Source organism: Benincasa hispida, chromosome 4 (assembly GCF_027475165.1).
Source record: "Benincasa hispida cultivar pf3 chromosome 4, pf3_genome.v1.1, whole genome shotgun sequence".
Lineage (NCBI taxonomy): Eukaryota > Viridiplantae > Streptophyta > Magnoliopsida > Cucurbitales > Cucurbitaceae > Benincasa > Benincasa hispida.
Window position 1 is genome coordinate 45,283,258 of NC_143481.1, and position 7,669 is coordinate 45,290,926.

The following is a 7,669-nucleotide window of genomic DNA, read 5'->3' on the forward strand; positions in this document are numbered from 1 at the left end:
TCGAAGAAATAGTGAGATCAAACTTTGGAACTATCCTTCCCATTGATGATTTGAGACAATAGATATCACATACAACTAATCTTGTACCTTTGAGTTCTATACGATTGTGTTGATTTTTGGTCATGGATAAAATCTTGAATTCATAGGAGTTTTACATAACATAAGCTATTTGAAAAGTTCTCATAAAAGCGACCTTACTTCTGCTTTCACATAGGTAATATTGATTAAGAATATTATTCTTTCATTACTTCTCTTGTAAAATAAGATATCAGCATGGCATTAACATCAACAGATCACACACTCTACAACATCATAGAAATGGGGAGAAACTATAAGTTTCTAAGTGTGTAAAACTATGAATTATCTACCTAGTTTTTCTATTGAACCGAGATCTTGGATGTTAGCTCCCGAAAGGAGCTACTTTTATGCCTCTAATCTCGCTTTCTTGTTATATTTTAATGCTCTTAATAATTTATAATTACATACTCTCTAGCAAATCATGCATTCTACAGTATTGTAGGCCATTTAGAGTTAATCTAGAACTATTGGGAGTCATACCAAGCACCTGAGACTTCAAGGAGCAGAAAATATTGAGGTCCTATACAGATGAGAATAATCAAAGTTGTGAGTCATCATAACATGGCTGCTGATGTGGAGCTGACTGGGCAAAGTCTGACCTTCTGGATGGGTTTTTGGTTACAAAATCTGTTTCTCGTTGGCTCATAGGAAAGCTCCACGTAATTGAGTTTTTTGTGAATCTTCTCTCTGATAATTGTCATTTATTATTATTCTTTGAGAAATTGTATATAATGTACCCTTTCTCTTTCTTCTTGAAATAAGGAAGAAGCATTGGTTGAGTGAATCAGAGTTAATAAAATTCTCCAAACTAAAAATTCTCTAGATTTCGATCTTATTCTTCTTCTTTTTCCTCTTTTGGTGTTTTACTTGGTATCAGTGCATAGGTATGTCTACTTCAAGTCAAGCTCAGTCGTTTGTCTCTCTTCCTGAAAGTAATTCTGGAGTATTGTCTAGTCCTCCTCTAAATCAGCTACTTAATCAAATTACATCTATTAAAATGGATCGATCAAATTTTCTTCTGTGGCAGAATTTGGCATGGCAATTCTTCGTAGCTATGGATTGGAAGGTTATTTCATTGGAGAAAAACCTAGCCCTAGAAAATTCTTAACCCAAGCATCTACCAGCAATGAAGGCATGAGCGATGGGACTTCTAATGCTACTGGTAGAATAGTTGAGCAGTAGGTTAACCCTGCGTGTCAATCATGGTTACTATCAATCAACTTGTTTTAGGTTGGTTGTACAATTCAATGCCTAACCAAGTTATGGGGTTCCAAACATCAAAAGAGTTATGGGTAGCTATTCAACTACTTTTTGGAATCCACTTCAGAGCTGAAGTTGACTATCTGAAGCATCTTTTTCAATATACGAGGAAAGGTTCCTTGAAAATGGAAGAGTACCTATCCACTATAAAGAAGTATTTTGATGGACTAGCCTTAGCAGCTAGGCTTGTCCTTGTTAACGATTTGATTTTACAAGTACTCACTAGCTTAGATGAGGAGTACAGTCACGTCGTTACACTTCAGGGAAAATATGGAGTCACTTGGACTAAGATGCGGTCAGATTTATTGTCATATGAACGCCGGGTTGGAGTATCGGATGATAATGAAAACAGTTTTGTCCAACTTGAATATTTCTTGTAATCTTCCTTCTATGAATTTAGTTCAAAATTCTGGTCAAATTCCACCAATACAAAATCAGAATAATCTCTTGGGAGCTCAAATTTAATTCAAAGGGAAATCAAAATCGTGGTAAAGGTTGTTGGAAAAATTCATCCACAAATCGTCCAACCTGTCAAACTTGTGGGAGATTGCGACACACGATTAACGTATGTTTCTTTCGCTTTAACAAAGATTTCAATAATCCAAAACAAACTCATCTTCAACCTAAATCGAATCTCTCTTTTCAATTTAGGAGTTCTACTTCAAATCCATCTGTGATGTTGGCAAACACAACCCTAGCAACTTCTGAGACTGTAGGTGATCCAAGTTAGTATGCTGATAGTGGTGCATCCAACATGTTACTGCAAATTGAAATTTTCTGAACTCTTCTATTGATTACTCAGTTAAGGAAATTGTTATAGTAGGTGATGGTTCTAAATTGGGTATAGCCAAACTTAGTAATGTTGTTCTTAAACACAATAGTGGTTATCTCAGGGTGAATAATGTGCTTTGTGTTCCTGATATTACCAAGAAATTACCTAGTGTTTCAAAATTAGCAAGTGATAATCAAGTGTTTATTGAGTTTCACTATGATTTCTGTATTGTTAACGACAAAATTTTAGCGATCGAGCTGTTGAGAGGAACCCTTAAAGATGGAATCTATCAGTTAAAGCTGCCTAGTCAGTTCATAAATAATGACCAAAGAGTGGAGATGCTTAACACTATTCGAATGATTGGTTTAGAACTTGATCTATAGAGTTCTAGAGTATTTTCTATTCATATACTGATGTCTAAGTCATTGCTTCATAAGAGACTTGGCTATCATTCTCTTTAAGAGTTTAGAGTTGGTTTTGCAAAAATGTAATATCAAACTTCCAGTTAATGATAAACTTCTGTTTTGTGAGACTTGTCAATTTGATAAACTTCACAATTTTCCCTTTTTGAATTTTGAATCGCATGCCTCTAGGCCTAACACCCGTTTTATCTACTGATGGCTTTTGGTTTTATGTTCTTTTTGTGAATGATCATAGTCAATTTACTTGGTTGTTTTCACTTAAATAGAAAAGCGATGTGCTCACTGCCTTTAAAGAGTTTGAGATTTTTGTACGAAATCAATTTAATACTACAATTAAGACTATTCAGATGGATGGATGGATGAGGTGAATTTAAATTGATTATTCAGATTTGTCGTTCGCTTGGGATCAAAGTCCATCTGTCTTGTCCGTATACTCCTATTCAGAATGGGTGGGTTGAAGGAAACATCGGCATGTTGTTGAAGTTGGGCTCACGTTACTTGCACAAGCCTCGTTACCTTTGAAGTTCTGGTGGTTTCTTTTTCAATATTCTTTCTTCCTCATTAATCATATGCCTTCCTCTGTTCTTTAGACCATAGCTCCATTTGAGGTGTTGTACAATACATCACTGGATTTATCTTCACTAAGGGTTTCTAGGTGTTCTTGATATCCCAATCTCAGACCTTATCATGCTCATAAGTTTGATTTCCACAGTGAATAGGGTGTGTACCTTGGTTTGTCCCTAAATCATAAGGGTTGTCGGTGCTTGCTCTTGACTAGTTGCAATGTGATATCTCAACATGTCGTCTTCAACGAGCATTTTTTTCCCATTCAAGACGGGTTTGGCAAATCCACAACCCATCCTTCTAAGCCTTTTTCATCCGGCCGGTTTATTGGTGATTGGTTTCGTCATCTATCTGGGCTCACTTGTCCTGATGCTTCACTTAATCCGACCCATTCGGTTGATTTATATCCTACCCTGCCTACATATGTCCTCCATCTAGCCCCAATTTGGCCCAACCTCCACCCAGGCCTGTTTCTCCAATTTCAAGCCCATCTCCTTGTTCAATTCATAGTCTGGTCCATAACATATGTCCACAAAATTCTCAACCCCCATTAGCCTTATCCTCAACTCAAGTCCACTCTCCACTACCCTTAATTCAGTCTCTTTCGTCTCCATCGTTCACGTCTTCTCCCGTCAACTCTCACCATCAACCTCCCAATGTTCCTGCCTCTTACCCAACTAAGCGTCCTTCGATTGCCCCTATTTTAAACACATATCCGATGGTCACTCGTGGAAAAGATGGAATTTTTTGTCTTAAGGTCTGGATTGCGTCTTCTTCTTCTTCTGATCTGTCCTTAGTTGAACCTACCAAGGTTAAATATGCTCTGGCTTCTCCTCAGTGGAAAGCGGTGATGGATGCGGAGTATATGGCTTTTCTTCGATCCAATACGTGGACCTTGGTTCCATCATCGCCATCGTACAACATTGTGGGCTGTAAGTGGGTGTTCAAGTTCAAAAGGAATGTTGATGGCTCTGTTCAAAAGTACAAAGCCTGGTTAGTCACAAAGGGTTTCCATCAAAGCTCAGGTAGTGGTTTCTTCGAAACATTTAGTTCAGTAGTTAAAGCTTCTAATATTCAGATTGTTTTGTTTCTGGGGATCTCTAATGGGTGGTCTCTATGGAAAATTGACTTCAATAACGCTTTTCTTAATGGTGTTTTGAACGAAGATTTTTATATATGTCAATCCCCTGGTTATGAAGGCACTTCCAATTCTCAGTTTGTTTGTAAATTGAATAAGGCTATCTATGGCCTGAAGCAGATGCCTCTTGCATGGAATGATGAATTAAGACATTGTTTGGTGAATTTTAGGTTTCATCTCAGTAAACTTGATTCTTCCTTGTTCTATATGCATAAGGGCACATCGGTTACTTTTCTTCTAGTCTATGTCGATGATCCCATCCTCACTTGTAATGACTCCATGGTTATTTCTCATTTAATTAAAACTCCTAACAGTAAGTTTGCCTTGAAGGATTTGGGTCAATCGAACTATTTCCTAGGTATTCAGGTCAACTATGTTCCTAACGGAATTCACCTTAGCCAAGTGATGACGTAGATTTGGGTGAAACGCCAAGTATAATCTTATATGCAATGATCATGCATTCCTGTCACAAGTTTTCTTGCGCTCTCGTCAAGTATAACGAGAACACAAGTTTCTCAGGTGATTTGAGATCGAACTCAGGGACTTGTAGCTAAATGCTATGTGGTAATGTGTATGCAGCGGATAAATAAAAGAAAGATGAGGGTGATAAGCTATAAACTACTCCTACTCCTAACTAGTAGATTAAGCGGTGAGAATATGAATGAGAGGTAGAGACACGACAACTATTGACGCGTAACAAAATGGATGGAAAAATAGATAAAATGGTGAGGATGACTCTATCGCAACACTAAGCTCAACCGCAAGGGTAACCTCAGCCAATGCAAACTTATGCGATCATGCTACACACCTGACGCAGATGCACGTGATGTGTAATAGCAAACGGAATTTATTCCTAAGTCTCCATTCTTGCTTATGCGATCATAATCTAGCTCTCTCAAGCCTCGATTCCAACCTAGCTCTCCCAAGTTTTAGGTTCTTTCTTTAGACTTTTTCTTGAATAGCTCTAAAGGGGTGATGGACGCATACATAAGACAAGGTAATCACATAAGCCTCGTTAATGTAAGATTACTCCTATCTCTAGTGAACACTTGCTTACATTGCTTAATGCGATCAACTACTTGCCCTCTCGGGCAGTTAGTTGCGGTTGATTTTACTCTTAGACAAGCATTGCGTCCGTCTATAGACAAGCATTGCTACAGCTTCACACTAAGCAAATAATGTTTTCTCACAACACTCGTGCAACGCACACCTCTCGGTGGTTTGCTACATACTTCATATCCCTAATCCGCATGATTAAGTATGCGATACTCTAATAGTCTCACTAAGTGATGCAATGAAAGTTAAGGATGCTAAGTGAATGAAGATGGGGATGGAGTAAAGGAAAATATAGAAATGTATTTATCACAAAATGTATTAATTCCTTAAGCTAAAATGTAATACAATACAAGGAAAGAGGAGAAATGGAAGGACCAACTGGAAGCAATGTCTTGCTTCCAACAGATGTGTGTCAAGGCTATCGGTGGTGCCATGGATGGGCAGTGGAGCAGACTCTCTCGAGCTTTAACTCCAGCGAAGGCTTCAATCATCACTCGGAATGGATGAAGGAGATGAAGAACTCTCAAGCTATCTTCTCACGCTTTGGTTTAGATCACAAGGATCCGTCCTAAGGTAGGGAGCCTTAGGCGAAAAACCTTGGATGATTTGAAATTCTGCTCATCGACTTCTATTTATAGAGCTTGATCGCCGACAGCATTAATGGACCTACTCTGAATCTGACACTCGCGGCGTGATGGTCCTTTTCTGAATCTCTGCTGCTAACGGCGTGGTAGGTGAAAAGTCAACATCATCTTTTGATACTCCCGAGGTATGCATTCATGTTGCATTCCATCAACCTTGCGGTCGCCCTTCTATTATGGTCATCATTATGTAGCCGCAATCTCTCTACGATGACCACATTCGCTTGATGGCCGCAACTTCTATGCGATGGACGCATACGGTAGATGGGTGCAATATCCATGCGTCGAGCGTATGCGATCGTCTCCGTGATAGCCTGACTTCTGCATATGCGATCGCTTTCTGCGGTTACTACAAAAATAAACAATTGAACATATAATAACACATAATAATGGGTTAGTCGAGATTCTTAATGTTGATCGACACAAACTCGTTTTCTCATGAATTCCTAACATAATCACCGCATATTCTATTTAACAGCCCTCATAATTCTAAATAAAAGGCCTAAGATGACGTGCATTTCTGTCCGTTATCACCAAGCAAAGTACATTCATGATTTGTTGGCCAAATTGAATTTGGAAAATATTAATTCTTGTCCATCTCCTTTAGTTCTTGGCAAGTCTTTATCACTACAAGATGGTACTCTACTGTCTGATCCTTTGCCATATCGCAACACAGTTGGTGCTCTACAATACCTCACTAATACTTAGCCTGACATCGCCTATATTGTCAACAAACTCAATCGGATCCTCAAGGCTCATACTGATGTTCATTGGTTAGTTGTAAAGCATGTGTTCTGGTACCTCAAAGGCACATCTACCTATGGCTTATTAATACAACCCAGTGATTCCATTAGTCTTATTACCTTTTCAGATGCTGACTGGGTAGAAAGTGTGGATGATCGGAAATCTGTGGTAGCTCACTATTTGTTTCTCGGTTCTCCCCTCATCGCTTAGTCTTCCAAGAAGTAAACTGTTGTTGCACGCTCAAGCACTAAGTTAGAATACCAAGCGCTTGCTCAAGCCTCAAGCAAGATCACGTGGATTCGGAATTTGTTGAATGAAATTGGGTTTCCTCTTCATCAAACACCAGCACTATGGTGTGATAACCTGGGAGTCGGGGCCTTGGCTACCAATTTGGCTTTTCAAGCCCGTACTAAGAAAATTGAAATTGATGTGCACTATATCTGTGATCAAGTTTATCAAAGGATGCTCGAGGTTCATTACATGCCTTCGACTGAACAACTTGTTGATTCTCTCTCACAGTCATTTCTTATCTCTATGGAACAAACTCAAGCTTGTTGAACTACCTTCTTGATCATCAAGTAAATTAATATAATTTAAAAGAAATAATAATAATCTTGTAAAAGGGTAGGAAGAGATCTGGTTTTGATAAGTATTTTAGAAGGAAGAACTCTTAAAAAATAAATAAGTCCACTAGCTTATAGGTCGAATTCCTACTTCAAGGAGGGACCACAGTATCCGCATTCCCCTTCCCTTCTCCTAGAATCCACTCTGGGTTTTGAGAGGGGATATTGAAGATAATTCCTATATAGATGATAATAATCAAAGATGTGAGTCATCATAATGTGGCAGCTGATGTGAAACTGTTGGCTGGGAAAAGTCTAAATAAACCTTCTAGAAGGGTTTTTGGTTACAAAATCTATTTCTTGTTTGCCAGTAAGAAAGCTCCACGTAGCTTAATTTTTTGTGAATATTCTTTCTAATAATTGTCATTTAT